Source organism: Mastigoproctus giganteus, chromosome 11, assembly GCF_048544385.1.
Source record: "Mastigoproctus giganteus isolate SK-2022 chromosome 11, ASM4854438v1, whole genome shotgun sequence".
Taxonomy (NCBI): Eukaryota; Metazoa; Arthropoda; class Arachnida; order Uropygi; family Thelyphonidae; genus Mastigoproctus; species Mastigoproctus giganteus.
Window position 1 is genome coordinate 138,799,554 of NC_143585.1, and position 26,375 is coordinate 138,825,928.

The window sequence follows — 26,375 nt, forward strand, 5'->3', positions numbered from 1 at the left end:
CACTACGTACCTGTTATGTTTAAGAATGAATATCCTTATTAGTGGATGGATTAATCCGGCCGTTAGGGATATATAAACCTCCATCACAACTGGGACGTTTGTTTTCGAGAAAGTGCTGTATGTTGCTTAATTTTGCCTTCTGCCATTAAGTTCTATTAAAACAGAATAATCTGCATTTCCATCCGCCATTAAGTAATTTTTAAGTTTTATTGAAACATAATAATCTCCACAATTTCAAAACTTAAGGGAGCGCAGGATGTACAGGATTTGGTTTCGCGTGACGCTAATAGGTGGCCTTCTAAAAAAATGTCAGGTGTGGGCATACTGTGATGAATGAAATGTCGGGAATGTGGGTGTTTTGGTTGATGACGTTTTGTGATTTGCATGAAAACTGTATTTTAGCAGATAATCTGAAATAGTATTATATTTCAGGAAGGATTATAAATTTGTTTAATATCTATTTTTTTCTTTTTTTTGGTAAACACCGCTGGATTATATGTAGAAAACTGTGTTATTGGCACTTATTAAAATTAATACGGTTATCAGCTGTTGTTATTATGATTATTAGGTGCCCACAAAGACCCAACATGCAAATTGGTAAGCTGATTGGTATCTAGTTTTAATTTGTTTAGCATACGCTCCTAATTTCATACGTAGCGTGGATGATGCGAACCCACAAACATTATTTGAAATAACATGTTTTTTTTTTTTTAAATTTGAAATCGTCAATTAACTTTCGCGTAAGAAAAATACTCTGCATCTTACTCCATGTAATACCAGTTTCTGTGACATCAAGCAAAACAATGTATTCAGGAATACATTGTTCACAAAATCGATATAATCGAGATTTTCGTAGATTGCCTTTCAAATCAAACACTCCAATAGCGTCTGGTTTGAAAGGCGTGAGAGACGTGGATGAGACCTGGATGTACATAGACACTGGCTTAACCAAGATATTTTAATTATACTTAGCCGGTGGTAGTTCACCAATTTAATGAAGTGTAGTGGCATGGTTGCACCAGGGCCAAGCTCACTGGAACTGTTAGTCCAGCAGAGCCCAAATTACCTAAATCCAGCATTAGTATCAGTATTAGCAAATGATGCAAGGAAGCAAACCGGGCGCCTCCGTAGCCAGGTGGGAAGGAGCAGCAGTGCGTAGCACATGCTTCTTGATTAGACCGGGGTTCGAGCCCGTCACCACCAAATACGGAGTATGTGGAAAGGTCAAGGAATGACCACCGCATATCCCGGAGCAATATGGCCTTAGTTGCTAATGCTCCTAAAAACCAAATAACATAACATCAAGGAAGCAAACCTATACAGCATTGGCAAAAAAAAAAAAAAGACACCAACTTCCCCTCTAACAGGTAATGCATTCTGAAATTTATTCAGACAACTGACTTCTGTAACACCAGATGGAAGCCTGTTCCAATAGTCAAGTACTCTTACTGGCTGAAAGCAAATTCACACACATTTATCCTACAACCATTTTTTTTTTTTTTTTTTTTTTTCAATTTAATGTTCCCTTATGTGTGTTGTCTGAGAGAGAGGGGTTGCTATCAGCATTTAATTTGCTCAATCCATTTAAAGCCTTAAACAATCAAGTTTCCTCATAGTTGCTGAAGGCAAAGTAATTTAGAAACAAGAATATATTTTTTTACTGTGTTCTTTTATTGTTGGTGTGTTTTGCAGTTAATGATTTTTATTTTTTTTATTTGCAGTGTGCTAAATACTGAAAGTTTAAAGGTCCATAAGTTCCTAACAACAGTGATGGATACACATCACTGTTGTTATTATTAAAGTATATATTAAAGGAGGTTGCAAAGCAACTAAGCAAACCCTTAGCCATAATTATGAGAGCATCCTTGGACTCAGGGGAGGTTCCCATGGACTGGAGATGTGCAAATGTCTCCCCAGTTCACAAAGGGGGATCGAAGGGTGACACGAGTAATTACAGACCAGTTAGTTTAACTTCTTCTGTTCTGGGTAAAATAATGGAGTCACTGGTTAAAGATGCATTGCAGGATCATCTAGACAAGACTGCAGCAATAATTCAGACACAGCATGGGTTTATTAAGGGAAAGTCTTGTCTGACAAATTTGATAGGATATTATGATGTGGTTACAAAGGAAATGGATGCAAAAAATAATTTTGATATCATATATTTGGATTTCAGGAAAGCTTTTGACACTGTTGCGCATGGAAGACTATTGTACAAATTGGAGCAGAATGGTATTAAGGGTAAGTTGCTACAATGGATAAAAGGATGGTTAAGTGGGAGAAGACAGAGGGTGGTAATCAATGGGTGCTGCTCTTCGTGGACTAATGTTATTAGTGGAGTCCCACAGGGTTCTGTGTTGGGTCCACTGTTGTTTTGTATATTTATCAATGATATTGATGAAGGTATATCAGGCTTAATATTGAAGTTTGCAGATGATGCAAAGGTTGGCAGGGTTGTTAATGACAGTAATGGCAGTGTGCTACTGCAACAGGATCTAGATAATTTGGGCAGATGGGCTAAGAAGTGGCAACTGAAGTTTAACCTTGACAAATGCAAAGGACTGCATATGGGTAGAAGTAACCCCAGAGAAACGTACCAACTGTGTGGTACTACACTTAAGGTGGTAGAAAATGAAAAAGACCGGGGAGTAATTGTGCAGGCAGATGTGAAGTTTTCTTAGCAATGCAGGCAGGTCATGGGGTTTTGTCAATGATATATAGGAATTTTGCTAGCAGGGAAAGGAGGTGATTATCCCTCTGTATAAGGCAATGGTCAGGCCATGCCTTGAGTACTGCGTACAGGTCTGGAGGCCTCATTTTAGGAAGGATGTAGATTTACTTGAGCGTGTACAGAGAAGGGCAACAAGATTGATGAGGGGAATGAAGGGATCCTCTTACCAAGAGAGGCTTAAGTTCTGTAAATTGCAGTGGCTGGAGACTAGGCACCTACGCGGTGATCTGGTGTTGAATGGGATCCTTCCACTTGTTACCCTTTCATCTGAGAAAGGATAAAGGTTCTATTAGCATTTAGTTAATAAGAATATCCTTTTGTACCCTCAGCTAATCGTGTTGCTCTTCTCTGCACCCTTTCCAACAGATCTGGTATGTTTAGTGAGGTTTACAAACCTGTATGTAATATTCCAGATTACCTTGTATATCATGATGGCCATCTAACCATTACCTTATACAAGGGAATAATCATCTCTTTGTCCCTGCTTGCAAAGTTTGTCTATATCATTTACAATACTCCCCCTTCCTTTCACAAGACCATTCTATCTAGCAACTTGCTTGCACTGCTCAAGAATTTCATGTTATACTGTACAATTACTCCCAGATTTTTTGCAGCGCAGTGGGACCAGCTGATGATGTTGCCAACAGCAAATTCTAAATGGGAAGTATTCAGGGAAGTAATTAAAGAAGCTACTAGGCTTTTCATATCAACAAAGAAATACTGTTCAAGGCTTACACCTAAATGGATATCAGATGAACTATTGAAACACATGGCAAAGAAGAAAAGTGCATGGCATATAAATTATCAGGTGACACAGAAGCCTATGGTAGATATAAATTAGTTTGTAATCAACTCACAAAAGAAGGCAGATTATGACAAGTCTGTGGCAAAGAATACAAAGAAAAACAGCAAAGACTTCTATGCATATACTAACAGTAGAAGGAAGAGGTTGAATCACATTGAGCCACTTGAAGTTCACAGGTTAATTATTGATGACCCTGCTCAGGTTGCAGACAAATTGAATAGGTATTTTGCATCCAGATTCACACATGAGCAATTCTTTAGGGTACGGATGCCGAAAGTTTATCAAACTCTAAGGAGGAGCTAAATGACTTTGATAACTGAAAGGAAAGTGGAGGAGAAATTGTTGTGGATGGACATAAAAAAGGCACCTGGGGCAGATGGAATCTATCCAATTATATTAAGGGAGACAGCAAAGGAGGTAAGCAAACCCTTAGCCATAATTATGAGAGCATTCTTGCATTCGGGAAATCCCCATGGACTGGAAAAGTGTGAATATATCCACAATTCATAAAGGGGGATCAAAAGGCAACGTGAGTAATTACAGACATGTTAGCTTAATGTTTGTTCCAGGGAAAATATGGAATCACTGGTTAAAGAAGTAATGCAGGACAGTTTCAACAGCCATGCAATTATACTGAAATAACAGTATGGATTTTTCAAGGGGTAGTCTTGTCTAACCAATCTGATAGGTTTCTATGATGCAGTGACAAAGAACTGGATGCAAAAAATAATTTTGAACTACTCTTGTTGGACTAATGTTATTAATGGAGTTCCCCAGGGTTCAGTGCTAGGTCCATTGTTGTTTTCAATATTTATTAATGATATTGATGAAGGAATGTCAGGCTGAATGTCGTAAGTTTGCAGATGATACAAATATTGGCATAGTGATTGAAGACAGTTATCATTGTGAGCTACTACAGAAAGATCTGGGAAAATTGGGTCGGCTGACTGAGAAATGGCAGTTGAAGTTTAACATTTGCTACCCATGTGCAAGGTACTGCACATGGGTAGCAAATGTTAGAAACATACTGCACGTGGGTAGCAGTAATCCCAGGATAACTTATCAGCTGTGTGATACTATACTCAGGGTATTAGAGAGTGAAAAAGGAAAGGAAAGAGGGAGATAGGCAACTGATGAGAATAGCCAAAGTGAGAGATAAGGCATTGAAGGACTTCTCATCAATAAAACAGATAAAAGATGAGGGGAGTGGTTATACAGGATCCGGAGAAGGTTAAGGAAAGGTGGAAAGACTATTTTAAGAAGCTATTAAATGAGGAAAACCCAAGAGCACTATGCGAGGATGGAGAGATGAATATGAGAGTAGTGGAAGGCATAAGCAGGAAAGAAGTGGAAAGTGCACTCAGAAAAATGGAGAGGGAAAGCAGTAGGTGCTGATCAGATACCAGTAGAGGTATGGAGTTGTCTAGAAGAAGAAGGGATCGATATGCTATGGGATTTGATGGAAAAACTGTGGCAGCAGGATAGGATACCTGATGAGTGGAGGGAAAGTATACTTGTGCCAATCTTTAAAGGAAAGGGTGATGTGCAGGAATGTGGGAACTACAGGGGTATAAAGTTAATGTCTCATTCGATGAAGATCTGGGAAAGAATTGTGGAAGGAAGGTTAAGGCAGGAGATGGAAATAGGAGAGGAACAGTTTGGTTTCATGCTGGGAAGAGGAGCAACAGATGCGGTCTTTGCTTTAAGGCAGGTGATGGAAAGATACAGGGAGATGCAAGTAGAGTTGCACATGGTGTTTATAGACCTGGAAAAAGCATATGATAGAGTGCCCAGACAAGAGGTATGGAGATGTATGAGGGAGAAGAACGTAAGGCTTGTGAAGGATATGTACGAGGGAGCGGTGACTCAGGTTAAAAGCAGTGTAGGTATGACTGAGGGCTTCTCTGTAGAAGTTGGACTGCACCAGGGATCAGCTCTCAGCCCATATATGTTTGATCTGGTAATGGATGTGTTGGTGAGAGAAGTGAAGAATAGAGCACCACGGAGTATGCTGTTCGCGGATGATACTGTACTGTGCGAATCATCCCAAGGAAAGGCAGAAAAGAAATTGGAGGAATGGAGGAAAGCATTGGAAGATAGAGGCATGAGGATAAGGAGAACAAAGACAGAATATATGGTATTGAATGGAGGAGTTGAGAGTTTTGAAATTAAGTATCTGGGATCGATCATTGAGAGGGATGGAGGATTGAGGCAGAAATACAGCACAGAGTGCAATGTGGATGGCTGAACTGGAGAAAGATGAGTGGGGTGCTGTGTGATAAGAAAGTTAATTGTAGAACTAAGGGAAGAGTGTATAAAACTGTGGTTAGACCCGCATTGATGTATGGTGCTGAGACATGGGCGATTACAAGGGCCCAGGAGAAGAAGATGGAAGTGGCGGAGAAGAGGATGCTAAAATGGATGTGTGGTGTGACAAGGAAGGTCAGGTTAGGAAATGACTACATTAGAGGTACGGTTAAGGTGGGCCTCTGAGTAAAAAAATACAGGAATCTAGGTTGAGGTGGCTTGGTTATGTGGAATGAAGAAGTGAGGAGTATGTAGGGAAGAGGTGTGAAAAGCTGGAGGTGATAGGGAAGAGGAAGAGGGGGAGACCTAAGCTAAGATGGAAGGACAATGTGGCAGAGGATTTGAAAGAGAGAGGATGGAGGAGAGAGGAAGCCCTGGTTAGAAAGGAATGGAGGAAGAGAATTAAGGAAGGGAATGCGGACCCCATATGAACGTGGGAAGAAGGCGAGGACAAAGAAGAAGAAGATTAGAGAGTGAAAAAGACATGGGGGTAATTGTGCAGTCAGACATGAAATTCTCTAAGCAGTGTCGACATTCTGCCAGGACAGCTCATGGGGTTTTGTCAATAATATACAGAAACTTTGCTATCAGGGATAAGGAGGTGATTATCCCTTTGTATAAGGCCATGGTTAGGCCACATCTTGAGTAATGTATACTGGTCGGTCTGGAGGCCTACTTAAGCAAGGATGTAGATCTGCTGGAATGGGTGCAGAGAAGGTTAGCCAGATTGGTGAAGGGAACAAAAGGGTGCTCTTTACCTAGGAAGGCTTCAGTTCTAAATATTGCAGCATCTTGAGACCATGCACCCGCGGCAAGATCTGATTGAGGTGTGTAAAGCCTCTGTTGAGTAAGTTGAATGTTGATGGTATTCTTCCACTTGCTGAGTGGAAGACACAAATTCATGGGAAGACAAATTCAAGTTGAGGAAGGATGGTTGCAGGACAGACATGCAGAAGTTTGCCTTCAGCCAGCAGGAAGCTTGAAGCCTTCCATCTGTTGTTGTGGAAGTAGATGAGCTGAATAAATTCAAGGGAGAACTAGACGAATTCTTTGAGGAATGTGGACTTGTAAAGTGATTTTTTTTTTTTTTTGGCCGATGTTATATAAGCTTGTTTCCTTGCATGATTTGCCTTTACTACTGCTACTATTTCTTTCATGAATGTAAATGAATAATGTTTATTCAGTTTATCAGCAACCCGAACATGGTTATGTTATCCATAGTTATACCCTCAAATCTAGTGCATCAATGTGCTTCATTCCTTTCTTTCTAGTGTTAACATAAACCAATAACTCTCCTACTTTACCTCAAATTTCTAGCCATTAACTTTTTATAATCTTCTCATAATCTGCTTTAGCCTGCCTAACCCTTTTTGTGACTTGATTGTAGACCATTTGTACTTACTATGTGTTTCTTTGCCCCCTGATAATTTATAATCATCCCATGTAAGTTTCTTCCCTGTCACTAGTTTCATCTTTCATCTATTTAGGCCTAAACCCTGAACATTATCTTTTAGTTGATATGAAATGCTTGATAACTTCTATAATTATTTCCCTGACTACTTTCCATTTAGAATTTGCAGTTGGTCTTATTGAAAAGAGTATAAAAATTTTCTAAGATCTAGCATTAGCATTAGCATTAACAGAGACATATGATGCAAGAAAGCAAGCTTATTCAGCATCAGCCAAAAAAAAAAAAAAAAAACCCACTCCCATTTCACCCCTCCGTTCGTTCGAAATACCTGTCCAGTTGAGCTTTAAATTTGTTTAGGCTATCAACTTCAACAACAAGTGATGGAAGTCGGTTCCACCAACCAACCACCCGCTGGCCAAAGGCAAATTTCCGCACATCTATCCGACATCCGTCCTTCCTCAATTTGAATTTATGCCCTCTGAGGTGATTATTCTGAGAAAGATGAAGAATCCCATTGGCATTGAGCATGCTCAAACCATTCAAAGCCTTATACACCTCTATCAGATCACCTCGCCAGTGCCTAGTCTCCAGACTCTGTAATTTGCAAAACTTAAGCCTTTCTTTGTAAGAGCAACCATTTGTTCCATTTACTAATCTTGTTGCCCTTCTCTGTACCCGTTCCAGCAGCTCTACATCCTTCTTGAAATGAGGCCTCCAGACCTGTATACAGTACTCAAGATGTGGCCTTACCATTGCCTTATACAAGGGAATAATCACCTCCTTATCCCTGCTAGAAAAATTCCTGTATATCATTGACAAGACACCATGAGCTACTCTTGCAGCTCGTCTGCACTGCTCAGAGAACTTCATATCTGCCTGCACAATTACCCCCAGGCCCTTTTCATTCTCCACCACTGTCAGTGTAGTACCGCAGAGTTGATACGTTGCTCTGGGGTTACTGTTTCCCATATGCAGCACTTTACATTTGTCGATGTTAAACCTCATTTGCCACCTCTCAGCCCATCTGTTCAACCTTTCCAGATCCTGTTGCAGCAGCATAGCGTCAGTATTGTCCTTAACGACCCTGCCAACCTTTGTATCATCTGCAAACTTGGACATTAAACTTGATATCCCATCATCAATATCATTCATAAACACCGAAAACAACAACGGACCCAACACTGAACCTTGAGGAACTCCACTAATAACATTAGTCCACGTTGAGCAGTGTCCATTGATTACCACTCTCTGTCTTCTGCCACTCAACCATCCCCTTATCCATAGCAGCAATTTGCCTCCAATGCCACACTGCTCCAATTTGTGCAGCAGTCTTCCATGTGCAACAGTATCAAAAGCCTTTCTAAGATCCAAATATATAATATCAAAGTTATTCCCTGCATCCAGTTCTTTTGTGACTGCATCATAGTATCCAATCAATTTGGTCAGGCAAGACTTCCCCTTAACAAAACCATGCTGTGTCCTAGCTATAACTGAAGTCTTGTCTAGATGATCCTGCAGTGCTTCTTTCACCAGTGCCTCCATTAATTTTCCGGGAACAGAAGTTAAACTCACAGGTCTATAATTACTTGTGTCAGCCTTTGATCGCCCTTTGTGAATTGGGGTCACATTTGCACATCTCCAGTCAATGGGTACCTCCCCTGAGTCCAAGGAAGCTCTCATAATTATGGCTAAGGGTTTGCTTACCTCCTTTGCTGCCTCCTTTAATATAACTGGATAGATCCCATCCACCCCAGGTGCCTTTCTTGTGTTTATCTTCAACAATTTCTCCTCCACTTTGCTCTCAGTTATTACAAGATTCTCTAGCTTACTGCTCGAGTTGAATACACCTCTGGCATTCCCCTCGCTGAATAACTCCTCATGTGTGAATGTCGATGCAAAATATTCATTTAGTTTGTTAGCTACCCGAGCAGGGTCATCAACAGTTGACCCATCGATCTCAAGTGGACCAATCTGATTCATCCCCTTCCTTCTAGAGTTTACATAAGTAAAGAACTCTTTGCTGTTTTTCTTCGCATCCCTTGCCAAGGATCTCTCGTAATCTGCCTTTGCCTGCCTAACCTCCTTTGTAACTTGGTTACAGATCAACTTGTATCTATCATAGGCGTCCGTGTCACGTGTTAATTTGTATGTATCCCATGCATTTTTCTTCTCTGCCATATGCCTCATTAGTTCATCTGACAACCATTTAGGCCTAAACCTTGAACAATATTTCTTAGTTGGTATGTAAAGCCTAGTAGCTTCCACGATAAGTTCTTTGAATGCTTCCCATTTTGAATTTGCTGTTGGCAATATCATCAGTTGATCCCACTGTATAGAATTTAAATACTGTCTCAGTCCATTGTAGTCGCCTTTACGAAAGCAATACCCCTTCCCTTTACCCCTAATGGTAGTTACCTCTTTGAGTAACTCCCACTTCAGCACACTGTGATCACTGCCACCAAGTGGTTCATTTATCTGCAGATTCTTAATGCATGAAGAATCACTACTGATAATCAAATCAAGAGTATTACTCCCTCTAGTTGCCTCCCGAACATGCTGATGTAGAAAACAATCATCCAATAAATCCACAAAAGCCTTGCTACTGTGTGAGTGACCAGCCCCCAAATTCCAGTCAATATCTGGGAAATTAAAATCCCCCATTATAAGACTCTCTGATTTACTGGCCCACTCTATTTCTCCGAACAGTTTCTTATTATACTCATCAGAGTCATTAGGCCTATAGCACACTCCTACTCTCAATTTTGATCTCCCAATGCTTATGTCACACCAAACTGACTCGACACTGCACTGTCCAGCGATGTCGACTGGCTTCACTTCCTTGGATTTTATGTGTTTTTTAACTAATAGCATAACCCCTCCTCCCTTCCTATCCTGTCTATCCTTTCTGTAGACATTGTACTCCCCAAATTCCAGTTCTGCATTTCTTATATCTGTGTGACACCACGTCTCTGAAATCCCCACAATATCTGCCTTTGATGTTTTGAGCAATACCTCAAATTCATCAAATTTATTTACTAAACTCCTAGCATTGGTGTACACACAAGTATACATGCACCTGTTCTTTTTCTTAGCTACCCTAACACAACCCATGTGTTTACTTGTACCCCAATGATTCCCAGCAGTCTCTGAAATATCCTGCATCTTATTTTCCAGGCTGCGGCTCATTCCAATAGAAGCAGTGCAAGAATCACTTTCACCTCTGCCAGTGGCTACTGTTAATCTATTAGTCCTTGTATCCCCCCAATCTAGCAGTTTTCCGACCCACCTAACATTGCCTCGATAGCATCAGCAAACATTCTTGCACCCTTTCAATTTAAGTGTATCCCATCCCTGTAGAAGCAGTCTCTCCTGTTAACAAGTACAGACCAGGCTGAAAAAAATTCTACCCCTTGAGCCCTGCACAATCTTTCCAGGGCCGAATTGATTGACAGGGCTCTCATCATATACTCCCTCCTATCGTGATATACTCCCTCCTATCCTCCTTTGTGAATTGGGGTTACATTTGCACATCTCCAGTCTATGGGTACCTCCCCTGAGTCCAAAGAAGCTCTCATAATTATGGCTAGGGGTTTGCATACTTCCTTTGCTGCCTCCTTTAATATAACTGGATAGATCCCATCCACCCCAGGTGCCTTTTTTATGTTTATCCTCAACAATCTCTCCTCCACTTTCCTCTCAGTTATTACAAAATCATCATAGTCGCCTTTACGAAAACAAAAACCCTTCCCTTTACCTCTGATGGTAGTTACCTCCTTGAGTAAATCCCACTTCAACACACTGTGATCACTGCCACCTAGTGGTTCATTTATCTGCAGGTTCTTAATGCATGAAGAATCACTACTGATAATCAGATCAAGAGTATTGCTCCCTCTTGTTGCCTCACGAACATGCTGATGTAGAAAACAATCATCCAATAAATCCACAAAAGCCTTGCTAGTGTGCGAGTGACCAACCCACAAATTCCAGTCAATATCTGGGAAATTAAAGTCCCCCATTATAAGACTCTCTGATTTACTGGCCCACTCTATTTCCCTGTACAATATCTTATTATACTCATCAGAGTCATTAGGCCTATAGCACACTCCTACTCTCAATTTTGATTTCCCTATGCTTATGTCACACCAAACTGACTCGACGCTGCCCTGTCCATCGATGTCGACTGGCTTCACTTCCTTGGACTTTATGTGTTTCTTAATTAATAGCATAACCCCTCCTGTCCTGTCTATCCTTTCTATACACATTGTATTCCCCAAATTCCAGTTCCGCATTACTTATATCTGTGTGACACCACGTCTCTGATATCCCAACAATATCTGCCTTTGATGTTTTGAGCAATACCTCAAATTCATCAAATTTATTTACCAAACTCCTAGCATTGGTGTACACGCAGGTATACATGCACCTGTTTCTATTCTTAGCTACCCTAACACAACCCATGTGTTTACTTGTACCGCAATGACTACCAGCAGTCTCTGAAATATCCTGCATCTTGTTTTTCAGACTTCTGCTCATTTCAATAGAAGCAGTGCAAGAATCACTTCCACCTCTGCCACTGGCTACTGTTAATCTATTAGTCCTTGTATCCCCTCCAACTAGCAGTTTTCCGACCCACCTAACACTGCCTCGACAGCATCAGCAAAAATTCTTGCACCCTTTCTATTTAAGTGTATCCCATCCCTGTAGAAGCAATCTCTCCTGTTAACAAGTACAGTCCAGGCTGAAAAAAATTCTACCCCTTGAGCCTTGCACAATCCCTCCAGGGCCGAATTGATCGACAAGGCTCTCATCATATACTCCCTCCTATCGTGTCTGGGCAGAATTGCAGACACTTTCAAGTTCAACCCTAATTCACGGCTTTTTTTCAACAGTGACCTGTACTTGCTAAGTAATTCCGCCGGTCTCCTACTCTTAATATCATTAGTGCCAACGTGTACAACTATATCACCTTTTGTGCCCTTAAAAGATGATATCCGCTCTACAACGTCATCAACCTTTGCCCCTGGCAGGCATACCCTGGTCCTATTCCACCTATCCTTTTTACAAAGGATGTTCCCCGTTTCCCTTGACAATAGAGTCACCAACAACTACTAGTTCCTGTGGGACCAGCGCATTCTGCCTAGGGGGCTGCTTCTGTGTTGCCTGATGACCAAGTGCAAGCTCTGGCGTTGATGTGGGCAGCTGAGAGCTTGATGGGCCCCTCAATTTATTTCCTTCGAGGGCATCCACCCTGTCCTTCAAGCTCTCATAAAGGCCCATAACAACGCTGAGTTGTCGCCTGATTTCCTTGCTCTCCTTACATCGTGCACACACAAAGACATCCCCCTTGGCAGTATCATGTCCCGTACCCGACTGCTCCGCAAACATCAAGCAAACAGTGCATTTTAATAGACTGTGATTCAGAGGGCAACTGCCCCCCTCAGTTCTCCCCTGAACCACAGCACTCCCATTAGCTTGAGCCTTTTGCTTTGCTGCTCTGGTCAGAGTCATGATTCCGATTTAATTCAATAAAATTCAAAACAAAAATTAAATCCTTAAGTTATATCCCAAAACAGTTATGTTATATATATATATTTTTTTCGGTATCTAGTGTTTTCTACGAGTTCCCTTTATACAACTTCCGTATCACGTGTACCACTATAGTTATGTATTAATTATTTGTTAGATTAAGTCGTTTTATATATATATATATATATATATATATATATATATATATATAGAGTTAAAAGTACAATTTAATTGACAATAAAGTTTATCAAGATTAATAGATTTACTGATTAATTGACAATATTATATTATGCACTATACGACACTAAGCTTATGCTATCGTGTAAAAATGGCGGGAATTCCCGAACGGTATTTCTACTGACTCGTAAGTATTGATTAGCTTCCAAATCTCGCTATCTCAATTTAGAATAAACTAAGGATCCTGACTAGGTCTATAATCTACTTATAGAAGATAATTTGATATAACAGTTGGTTAATAAATCGACTAAATTTGGTTAAAAAAAAATTTGGTTTGTGACACGTGGATTTGATACCGTTACCGATACTAAGTAATATCTACAAAATCTCTGTCTAAGTTAAACTTTAAACTAAGTATCGTAACTAGGAATATAAAGCTACTCTAGAAAATAAGTTAATATGACAATTTAAACTAATAAAGCAGAAAATAAATCAGGAAAAACTTCTCTGTTTGAAGAGCTTTAAGGAGCAATGGCCGCACAGGCTAACCTCGCACCCAGACTCCTAACCTTGCACCCAGATCTTTCACCTTTATGAAAGCAGAATCCATTTCATATATGCTTGTGAATAGTTACATCTTTATTAGCATTAGTAGAGGCATATGATGCAAGAAAGCAAGCTTATCAGCCAAAAAAAACAAAACAAAACAAAAAAAAAAAAAAAAACACTCCCATTTCATCCCTCCGTTCTTTCGAAATACCTGTCCAGCTGAGCCTTAAATTTATTTAGGCTATCAACTTCCACAACAAGGGATGGAAGTCTATTCCACCAACCAACTACCCGCTGGCTAAAGACAAATTTCCGCACATCTATCCTACATGTGTCTTTCCTTAATTTGAATTTATGCCCTCTCAGGTGATTATTCTTATCAAGAGGAAAAATCCCATCAGCACTGAGCATGCTCAAACCATTTAAGGCTTTATACACCTCTATCAGATCACCTTGCCGGTGCCTAGTCTCCAGACACAGTAATTTGCAAAACTTAAGCCTTTCTTCGTAAGAGCAACCCTTTGTTCCATTCACTAATCTTGTTGCCCTTCTCTGTACTCGTTCCAGCAGCCCTACATCCTTCTTGAAATGAGGCCCCCAGACCTGTATACAGTACTCAAGGTGTGGCCTGACCATTGCCTTATACAAGGGAATAATCACCTCCTTATACCTGCTAGAAAAATTTCTGTATATCATTGACAAGACACCATGAGCTACTCTTGCATCCTGTCTGCACTGCTCAGAAAACTTCATATCTGCCTGCACAATTACCCCCAGGTCCTTTTCATTCTCTACCACTGTCAGTGTAGTACCACAGAGTTGATACGTTGCTCTGGGGTTACTGTTTCCCATATGTAGTACTTTACATTTGTCAATGTTAAACTTCATTTGCCACCTCTCAGCCCATCTGCTCGACCTTTCCAGATTCTGTTGCAGCAGCATAGCGTCAGTAGTGTCTTTAACAACCCTGCCAACCTTTGTGTCGTCTGCAAACTTGGACATTAAGCTTGATATACCATCATTAATATCATTTATAAATACAGAAAACAACAGTGGACCCAACACTGAACCCTGAGGGACTCTGCTAATAACATTAGTCCATGATGAGCAGTGTCCATTGATTACCACTCTCTGTCTTCTCCCCCTCAACCATCCCTTTATCCATAGCGGCAATTTGCCTCCAATGCCACACTGCTCCAATTTGTGCAGCAGTCTTCCATGTGCAACAGTTACATCTGTTACATCTAAGATCCAAATATATAATATCAAACTTATTCCCTGCATCCAGTTCTTTTGTGACTGCATCATAGTATCCAATCAGATTGGTCAGGCAAGACTTTCCCTTAACAAAACTATGCTGTGTCCGAGCTATAACTGAAGTCTTGTCTTGATGATCCTGCAGTGCTTCTTTAACCAGTGACTCCATTAATTTTCCTGAAACAGAAGTTAAACTCACAGCTCTATAATTACTTTTGTCCACCTTTGATCCTCCTTTGTGAATTGGGGTCACATTTGCACATCTCCAGTCTATGGGTACCTCCCCTGAGTCCAAAGAAGCTCTCATAATTAAGGCGATGGGTTTGCTTACTTCCTTTGCTGCCTCCTTTAATATAACTGGATAGATCCCATTCACCCCTGGTGCCTTTTTAATGTTTATCCTCAACAATTTCTCCTCCACTTTCCTCTCAGTTATTACAAAATCATCAAGCTCACTGCCCGAGTTTACTTCACCTCTGGCATTCCTCTTCCTGAATAACTCCTCATGTGTGAATGTAGATGCAAAATACTCGTTTATGTAAATCACTACATCAGTATACTGTAATCACGTCTACCTAGTGGTTCTTTTATGTTCCGATTCCTAATGCATAAAGTGTACTGTTGCTTCTTTAATATGCTGGTTTAGAAAGCAGTCATCCAATAAATCCAGAAAGATCCCGCTGCTGGGAGTGACCAGCTCATAAGTTCCAGTCAATATCTGGAAAGTTCAAGTCCCACTTTATAACCCATTCTAATTTACTGGCCCACTATTTATCTGTATAGCATTTCATTATGCTCATCACATTCATTTGTCCAGTAAAATTCATTTTTCCACCCTCATTTTTATTTTTCAGTGTTTATGTCACACCAAAACTGGCTGAGCATTACACTGTTCACCTATATTAACTGGGTATGCTGCATTAGGGTCAGTGTCTTTAATTCTGAGATCTAATTATATGCATGTGTTGATTGGCATATGTCATGTGCAGTTATTGAGAGCACTTTAGTGCTGTATACTTTACTCCATTCGGTAATGCTCTCTGGTTTTGTTGTTGTTATTTGGTGTTTTAGGAGCATTAGAAACTAAGGCCATATTGCTCCGGGGATATGCGGTGGTCATTCCCTGACCTTTCCGCATCTTCCGTATTGGTGGTCACGGGCTCGAACCCTGGTCTAATCAAGAAGCGTGTGCCATGCACTGCTGCTCCTGCCCACCTTGCTACGGAGGCACCGCCTCTGGTTTTGTGACATTGATGCTTTGTCTGGAATCAAACTGTTAACAAGCATGTTTTGCGTTTCATGCATGCATCAAACACACCCATTATTGACAGGCTAGTAGTTAATTGTAGTGTTCATTGAAGTGTGCAGTTTTTAAATTTGCATTTTCTTGCTGACAGGTCATCAGGGTTTTAATTTCCAAAATTATTTTAAAATATGTTTTTAATATAGAACATGGATTCTCTTGATGGCTGAGGCCAGAAGAGTTTACAAATTCATTTTGACTGCATACATGTTTAATTGTTAAGGGCACTAAGCTTTCAGTGCTATAGTTCACAATGGACTGTGCATATTTTGTGGAAGCGGGACTTAAAACTGCATCATTCTTCTTAATGGTGGCAACCAGTAGTACTACACTAAAATCTGGCATTTTTAACAGGCTTTTGTAGTAGCTTATAAATTATGTTGCTAACTAAAGAAGTTGTCTTTCCTGTTAATGTGTTTGTTGCTGCTTGATGTTATGTGTGTCATGTGGATCTATCTGCTCATGATGCATATTGAGGTGTATAAGATCTTGAATGGTGGTTTGAGCAAACTCAATGCCGATGGGATTCTTCCTCTTGCTCAGGAGGCATAAATTCAAATTAAGGAAAGACAGTTGTAGAAATTCTATTCTACACATCTATTCTACACATGTAGAATAGATGTGTGGAAATTTGCCTTTAACCAGCAGGTGGTTGATTGCTGCAACAAACGTCCATCTGTCGTTGTGGAAGTTGACAGCTTATTCAAGGCAGAACTAGACAAACTTTTGGGGTGAAATGGGATGGTTTTTTTTTTTTTTTTGGCTGATGCTGTATAAGCTTTCTTTCTTGCATCATATTCCTCTGCTATTGTTAATATGCATGGTGTAGTAATATTAGTGACTTTGATTAACTGAGCTGATCAGTGCTACAGTGGTGGTCTCTGTTGCTGCATTGGACTGTGGAGACTACTCTTGCTATATTTTATATAGCATTATTATCTTGGTATTGTTCATGAACAATACTAAGTTAATAAGGCTCAACCTTTGTGACAACAGCTCTTATATGAGGTGCTGTTGCCACAAAGGCAGTCTGACTCTGTGATTAGATCAAAGTGAAGAGAGTGATAATCAGCTTGTCCTTGTCCATGCTGTCGAAGTTCCTGTATAACATTTACAGAACCAAATGAGCTGTCGTAGAAGTGCACACAGTCTGATAGAACAGCTTATGGGATTCTATCAATGATATGCAAGAACTTTACTTGCCCTTTCCATTCAAATGAAATTGGCAAGTAAGCATAAATGTCTTATTATGGGTGATTTTAATTTGCCTCTAATTGATTGGAGCAAATGGGAAGGAAACTTGACATTGGGGACAAAATTTTTAAAATCAACTAGATGATTGTTATTTGTGTCAACATGTCAGAGAAAGTACTAGGGAAAGGAATATTCTAGACCTAATCATCACCCATGAACCAAATGACATAATAGGGCTGTCAGTACAGGAACGAATAGTAGGAAGTGATCATGGAATCCTGTGGTGGATGATGAAGAGAGAGGTAGTAGTAGTAGTTAAAGGCAATGGAAATTACAATGGCTTAAGGTATTACATGGCCTCTATTAACTGGGTAGATATCTCATAGAGAACTTTTAAAACATTAATCACAGAAGCTTTCAGTGTGTATATACCATTAAAAAATACTCCACAAGGAGGATTCCAAGTTGGATGAATAATGAAGTAGTCAGATTACTTGAGCAGAAAAAGACAGCACGGAAAAGTTACAGAGCAATAAAAAGTATTAAATCCTATAACAGCTACAAATTTATCTGTAATAGTTCCACAGAAAAGGTTAGGCTGGCAAAGAGAGAATAAAGAGTGGGGATAAGAAATTCTTCATATATATAAATGCGAAGAGGACAAACCAGATCAGACCCTTGTGTAATGGACATGGTATAGTATTAAATACCCTAGCTGTTGTTGCAGATGAACTCAACAGTTATTTTGTATCGATATTGACAGAAGAAAAACTCTTTATGTCAATGAGAAATTATGGGAGTGAAGTTCAAAAATATGTAATTTTGCTTATAGCCAAGAGAACTGGTATTGTAGAAGTGGGTAGCTTGAAAAATTTAATTTTTGGGGTGGGGGAGGCTGATGCTTGCTTTTTTTTTTTTTTGCATCATTGCTGCTACTACTACCACCACTACTACTACTACTAATAATAATAATAAATATGTATATTTGGCATAAATGTGAATTTCTCATTAGCAAATGAGGTAAATACAAAATAGGATAACATATTTATCTAATATATATATATATATATATATATACACTGTGCTTTTTTTGGGACAGTACGCAACGGTACAGAGTACCGGCACCTTTATTAACAGTGACGTGTGACATTTGGATGGAGTGCACTCCTAAATTTGTAACATCTTGTAATTTTTTTTTCACGTGTTTACCTATTATTCAAATAAGCTTAAAATTATTTAACTAAATTTGCATTTTTCACTGTCTGTTGTTAAGATATTTTCTATATAAAACTGTATAACCATTTTTATAATTCTAAATTACTCAGTCAGACCTCTGTTTAACGAAGTCCATTTATAGCAAATCATTTCAAATACTTTCCGTTGAGTGAAGAAAATTTTCATATAGCGAATGGATTAGGAGAGAATTAACTTGTTACGCACTGTTCGCATTTCTGGCCTTTAGGCAATTAGTGCTTCTGCACGAATTAAGAGAGTAAAGGGTTAGTGGTACCTGGTAAAACTTATCTGACCACCTGTCCCACATATGGAGATGTCACACAGGTCAACAGTGAGCAGATCAAGGGGTATTCCCAATAGGCTCTGATCCACCTTCTACTGCAGTGGTGTCCAAATTTTTCCCATATAAAAAAAAAAAAAAAAAAAGAAAAGAAAAAAATTCAAATTTAAGCACAAGTAACAATATTGGTGATGAGAGAAGGAAAACGAGGACAACAAAGGTATTAAACCTACTAAACATGAATTGTTGGCATTTAGTGAAAATTAAGTTAGAAAATTATCAATTAGGTTTCAGTTAAATGAAAGATACAATTCATGGATTTTTGGAATACCTAATTGAAAAGATGGTTTCGGAAGAATGGAAGCATTTGATGGATGCTCTGAGTACGATACCAATTTCATCGAGTGAATGCGAACAAGGATTTTCACAAATGAATCTGATCGCCAGCCCAACCAGAGCTTCATTGATGACAAAAACAGTTTTTTCCCTACTGTTTCTTAAAATTGTAGGCCCACCACTGACCTACTTCAATCCAGCAAAATATGTTGATTCGTGGAAACGTCATTGAGCAACAAACACACAAAGAGGAAGAAAAGAAGTCGGCATCAGGTGTCGGATGAGAACTTAATAAAAATTTGGAATATTCTACAAAAACTATTATGAAATTATTTTTACTTATATTATTTATTTTTACTTGTTATTTTTAGGGTCAGTAGTCTAACGAAGGACCCTTATAATGTCACTCAGTTGTCTGTCTGACCGACCGTCTGTCATAGCATTGTATCTCTGGAACCACTCAACCTACTGACATGAAATTTTGCACAGGTTTGTATATCGTGTGGGCCAACATGATGCCATATTGATCGTTGTTGACAAAAATTTGTTTGAGAAATGGGGGGGTAAAATGTTTTCAACAACCTATAGCTTATTATACACTGTTGGAAAGAGCTCAACGGTTTCAGAACTACACAGCGAAGAATGGAACAAATTATATTGGGAATCAGACTGTTAGATAAGAAGAGAAACACATGGATTAGGCAGCAAACTCAAGTAAAGAACATTCTTATCAAAATTAAAGAACTAAAATGGTCTAGGGCAGGACACATAGCTCGAAGACATGACAGATGGACTAAGAAAATAACAGCATGGTAACAAAGAGGAGCTAGAAGAAAACCTGGAAGACAACGGCGGAGATGGATAGATGAAATTCATGAGTTTGTGGGTAGTAAATGGATGGCAATTGCACAAAACAGAAGGAACTGGAAAGTTGCTGGAGAGGCCTTCATCCTGCAGTGGATTGAAAATGGCTGATGATGATATGATGAGAGCCTTGTTGATCAATTCGGCCCTGGAAAGATTGAGCAAGGCTCAAGGGGTAGAATTTTTCATCATATATATCATCCCTGCTTCTACAGGGATGATATACACTTAAATAGAAAGGGTGCAAGAATATTTGCTGATGCTATCGAGGCAGTGTTAGGTGGGTCGGAAAACTTCTAGCTTGAGGAGATACAAGGACTAATAGATTAACAGTAGCCACTGGCAGAGGTGAAAGTGATTCTTGCATTGCTTCTATTGGAATGAGCAGAAGCCTGGAAAACAAGATGCAGGGTATTTCAGAGACTGCTGGGAGTCATTGCAGTACAAGTAAACACATGGGTTATGTTAGGGTAGCTAAGAATAGGAACAGGTGCATGTATACTTGCATGTACACCAATGCTAGCAGTTTTGTAAATAAATTTAATGAATTTGAGGTATTGCTCAAAACATCAAAGGCAGATATTGTTGGGATATCAGAGACTTGGTGTCACACAGGTATAAGGAATGCAGATCTGGAATTTGGGGAGTACAATTTGTACAGGAAGGATAGCCAGGAAAGGAAGGGAGGAGGATTATGCTATTAGTTCAGAAAGACATAAAATCTAAGGAAGTGAAGTCGGTCGACATCACTGGACAGTGCAGTGTTGAGTCAGTCTGGTGTGACCTAAGCATTGGGAAATCAACATTGAGAGTAGGAGTGTGTTATAGGCCTAATGACTCTAGTGAGTATAATAAGAAACTGTACAGGGAAATAGTGGGCCAGTAAATCAGAGTGTCTTATAATGGGAGATTTTAATTTCCCAGATATTAACTGGAATTTGTGGGTTGGTCACTCACACCCTATCATGGCTTTTGTGGTTTTATTGGATGATTGTTTTCTACATCAGCATGTTCGGGAGGCAACTAGAGGGAATAATATTCTTGATCTGATTATCAGTAGTGATTCTTCATGCATTAAGAATCTCCAGATAAAGGAACCACTAGGTGGCAGTGATCACAGTGTGCTGAAGTCGGATTTACTCAAAGAGGTAACTACCATCGGGGATAAAGGGAAGGGTTTTTGCTTTCGTAAAGGCAACTACGGAGGTCTGAGACAGTATTTAAATTCTACACAGTGGGACCAACTGATGATGTTACCAACAGCAAATTCAAAATGGGAAGCATTCAAAGAATTAATCTTGGAAGCTACTAGGCTTTACATACCAACTAAGAAATATTTTTCTAGGTTTAGGGGCACATAATAGCCACTGCTGCTAATGAGACATGTGGCAGAGAAGAAAAATGCATGGGATACATATAAATTAATGGGTGACATGGAAGCCTATGATAGATATAAGCTGATCTGTAACCAAGTCACAAAGGAGATTAGGCAGGCAAAGGCAGATTATGAGAAATCTTTGGCAACAGATGCAAAGAAAAACAAAGAGTTCTTTACCTATGTAAACTCTAGAAGCAAAGGGATGAATCAGATTGGTCCACTGGATATTGATGATTCAACTGTTGATGATCCTGCTCAGTTGGCTAACGAACTAAATGAGTATTTGCATCTACATTCACCCATGAGGAGTTATTCAGGGAGGGGAATACGAGAGGTGAGTTAAACTCTGGCAGTGAGCTAGATGATTTTGTAATAACTGAGAGGAAAGTGGAGGAGAAATTGTTGAAGATAAACATAAAAAAGGCACCCGGGGTGGATGGGATCTATCCAGTTATATTAAAGGAGGCAGCAAAGGAAGTAAGCAAACCCTTAGCCATAATTATGAGAGCTTCTTTGGACTCAGGGGAGGTACCCATAGACTGGAGATGTTCAAATGTGTCCCCAATTCACAAAGGAGGATCAAAGGCTGACACAAGTAATTATAGACCTGTGAGTTTAACTTCTGGTCCAGGAAAATTAATGGAGGCACTGGTTAAAGAAGGACTGCAGGATCATCTAGCCAAGACTTCAGTTATATCTCGGACACAGCATGATTTTGTTAAAGGAAAGTCTTGCCTGAACAATTTGATTGGATACTATGATGCAGTCACAAAAGAACTGGATGCAGGGAATAACTTTGATATTATATATTTGGATCTTAGAAAGGCTTTTGATACTGTTGCACATGGAAGACAGATGCACAAATTGGAGCCGTGTGGCATTGGAGGCAAATTGCTGCTATGGATAAAGGGATGGTTGAGGGGGGGGAGACAGAAAGTGGTAATCAATGGACACTGCTCATCGTGGACTAATGTTATTAGTGGAGTCCCTCAGGGTTTATCGTTGGGTCCATTATTGTTTTCTGTTTTTATAAATGATATTGATGATGGTATATCAAGCTTAATGTCCAAGTTTGCAGATGATACAAAGGTTGGCAGGGTTGTTAAGGACACTACTGACACTGTGCTGCTGCAACAGGATCTGGAAAGGTTGAGCAGATGGGCTGAGTGGTGGCAAATGAAGTTTAACATTGACAAATGTAAAGTACTACGTATGGGAAACAGTAACTCCAAAGCAACATATCAACTCTGTGGTACTACACTGACAGTGGTAGAGAATGAAAAGGACCTGGGAATAATTGTGCAGGCAGATATGAAGTTCTCTGAGCAGTGCAGACAGGCTGCAAGAGTAGTTCATGGTGTCTTGTCAGTGATATACAGGAATTTTTCTAGCAGGGATAAGGAGGTGATTATTCCCTTGTATAAGGCAATGGTCAGGTCACACCTAGAGTACTGTATACAGGTCTGGAGGCCTCATTTCAAGAAGGATGTAGAGCTGCTGAAACAAGTACAGAGAAGGGCAACAAGATTAGTGAATGGAACAAAGGGTTGCTCTTACGAAGAAAGGCTTAAGTTTTGCAAATTACAGCGTCTGGAGACTAGGCACCAGCGAGGTGATCTGAAAAAAGTGTATAAAGCTTTGAATGGTTTGAGCATGCTCAATGCCGATGGGATTCTTTCTCTTGCTCAGAATAATCACCTGAGCGGGCATAAATTCAAATTGAGGAAAGACAGATGTAGGATAGATGTGCGGAAATTTGCCTTTAGCCAGCGGGTAGTTGGTTGGTGGAACAGACTTCCATCCTTTGTTCTGAAAGTTGATAGCCTAAATAAATTTAAGGCTCAGTTGGACAGGTATTTCAAATGAACTGAGGGGTGAAATGGAAGTTTTTTTTTTTTTTTTGGCTGATGCTGCATAAGCTTGCTTTCTTGCATCATATGCCTCTACTAATGCTAATGGATAAAGGGATGGTTGAGTGGGAGACGATAGAGAGTTGTAGTCAATGAACACTGCTCTTTGTGGACAAATGTTATTAGTGGAATTTCCCAGGGTTTGGTGTTGGGCCCATTGTTGTTTTGTGTATTTATCAATGATATTGATGAAGGTATATCAGGTTTAATGTCAAAGTTTGCACATGATACAAAGGTTGGCAGGGTTGTTAAAGACAGTATGCTACTCCATCTGGATCTAGATAGGTGGGCAAATGGGCTGAGAAGTGGCAACTCAAGTTTAACATTGACAAATGAAAGTACTGCAAATGGGTAGCAATAACTGAAGAGAAACGTGCCATCTGTGTGGTACTACACTCAGGGAAGTGGAAAGTGAAAAAGATCTGGAGGTAATTGTGCAGTCAAATGTGAAGTTCGCTGAGCAGTGCAGACGGGCTGCCAAGGCAGGTCATGGAGTTTTGTCAATGATATATAGGAATTTTGCTGACAGGGACATGATTATCCCATTATACAAGGCAATGGTCAGGACACACTTAGAGTACTGTGTACAGGTCTGGAAGCCTCATTTTAAGAAAGATGCTAGAACAAGTACAAAGAAAGGCAACAAAATTGGTGAGGGGAACAAATTGGTCCTCTTATGAAGAAAGACTGAAGTTCTGCAAATTGCAGCGCTTGGAGAGTAGGCACCTGCGAGGTGATCTGATTGAGGTGTATAAGGCCTTGAATGGGTTGAGCAAGCTGAATGCTGATGGGATTCTTCCTCTTGCTCAGATTAAGAACCTAAGGGTACAAAGTTTCAAATTGAGGAAAGACAGATGTAGAATAGAGATGCGGAAATTTTACTTTAGCCAGCGGGTTGTTGATTGGTGGAACGAACTTCCATCTTTTGTTGTGGATGTTAATAGCCTAAATAAACTTAAATCTGAGCTGGACAGGCATTTGGAACGAATGGAGCGGTGAAATGGGGGGGGGGGTTTGGCTGATGTTGCATAAGCTTGTTTTCTTGCATCATATGCTTCTGTTAATGACATTCTTCCTCCCAAGACTACACACACACACACACGAGAGGGCCTAAATTCAAATTGAAGGTGGACAGATGTGCAGAATTTTGCCTTTCAGCCAGCAGTAGTTGATTGTTGATGCAAACGTTTGAATAAATTCAAACTACCCACTTCCACAGCAGACAGACCACTACCCACTTGGAGGGGATGGACAGTTGAGGTGGAGAGATCCAAATGTTTGTCTAGTTCTGTCTTGAACTTATTTAAGTTGCTGAACTCCACTGCAACAGTTGGAAGTTTGTTTCGACTATCAACCACCTGCTGGTTAAAGGAAAATTTCCGCACATCTATTCTACAATTGTCTTTCCTCAATTTGAATTTATGCTCTCTCAAGCTAGTAATCTGAGCAAGAGGAAGATTTAACCCCATGGGCTCACATCTGGCGAGTATGGGCTTGGCACACCCAGGGTCCTGAGCTTGATATTATCATTCTTCTCTTTCTTGGCGATTCCCTTCTACTTTTGACTCTCTCTCTCTCAGGTTAACTTGGGAATTTTTTTTTTTCCTGGTGCATCATAAGCCTCAGGCTTTCTTGCACCATATGGCTATTAATAATAATAATAATCCTGTTAGCATTGAGCTTGCTCAATCCATTCAAGGCCTTATACACCTCAATTAGATCAACAATATTTAACCCCATGATGTTCGGTGGTGCTCAGATAATCCATTTCATCCCAATGAGAGTTAGACAGGAAAGTGCTGCTGGAGAATTCTGCAACTATACAATTTTTCAATTAAAACTCAACTGTTTTCAACTGTTTCAATTAAAATACACAGAAGTCTATTTTGCTTATTTTTCGGCTTAGTCTATTTGTTTTCTGGGCCTTTTTTGTCATATTTGGGCTGAAATTTTTGAATGTGATGTTTAAATTGGACTAAGCATTATCATTTAGATATTTTACAATTTATAAATTTAAATTTTGCCTAATCTACTTTTTTCTCATTGGGAAAGTTGTTCCCTGTTCTCAACTCAGTCTGTAAACATGATTGGTGTACTTCTAAAATGAATGTAAAGTGATTTTATTTGAAGAAAAAACAAACAACAGTTGTACATGATGGTGCATCACATACAACTGTTGTTGTATGTCAAACAGCTAGCTGTACAGCGGCAGTTATGTATCATGCATGTATCTTATGTGTGTCTTACAAATAATGACAAAAGAAATAACATTCAAGAGAATAAATTTTTTTTTTTTTTTAAATTCTGGGTGGAAAGCAGCAATTTTGTGAAATACAGTTTTAAAGAAGAAAACATGTGTGCAATAATAAATTCATTAAAAATAGCTGCAGGCAGAAATTAAACTGATCCTTGCACTACTTCTATTGGAACAAGCAGCAGCTTTGAAAGCAGGGTGGTAGGGATTTCAAGGACTGCTGGGAGTTGTCGTGAAACAAGTAAATACATGGGCTGTGTTTGGTAACTAAAAGTAAGAACAGGTGCATGTATACTTCATATACACCAAAACTAGGAGCATAGTAAATAAATTTGATGAATTTGAAGTGCTGGTCACAACATCAAATGCAGACATTGTTGGGATTTCAGAGACGTGATTTCGCTCAGATGTTAGGGATGCAGAATACGAATATGGGGGTGACAATGTATACATAAAGGACATGTATGTATATGTGTACCCTGTCTATGGTGGCTCTCAGACTAATATCCATCTCCACCTAGTGCCACTATGATGAAATACAGAAAACTGTAAAACGGGCCTGACGTGTGGTTAACGAATGTATGTGCAGTGTTAATGAATGTTCTGTAGTATGTGTTGTGAGTGTCAGATCTCTTTGCCACCAGGGAGCAGCCATCACCTGGACAACTGCTGCCCAGTGCCTATCTTTGTCATGTGGAGCCGGACCTGTTTCCTGTCTTTTATTGAATCCACTCGAGGTAGTGCAAAACCAGTGGATACATTAACCTCGTACTCAGGTTGTCCTGTCCTGAATACTGCACTATCTTAACACCATCTTAGTATTGAAATATATTGGTTGGTTTGGTTATTTATTTTTT

At 39.7% G+C, this 26,375-nt stretch overlaps 1 protein-coding gene across 4 annotated transcripts in view; it reads left to right on the plus strand.

The window, feature by feature from the left end:
- Positions 1 to 330: 330 nt before the first annotated feature.
- The window catches only part of LOC150078471 (rho GTPase-activating protein 45-like), a 492,654-nt gene continuing 466,609 nt past the window's right edge, over positions 331 to 26,375 (plus strand). For 3 of the 4 annotated variants that reach the window (XM_090385482.1, XM_090385485.1, XM_090385486.1), the window contains exon 1: positions 331 to 597. The gene's annotated coding sequence lies outside the window, so the exon portion shown is untranslated. Of the gene's footprint in view, positions 598 to 19,529; positions 19,602 to 26,375 lie in introns of those variants that run through there. The other variant, XM_090385483.1, reaches the window with a different exon arrangement.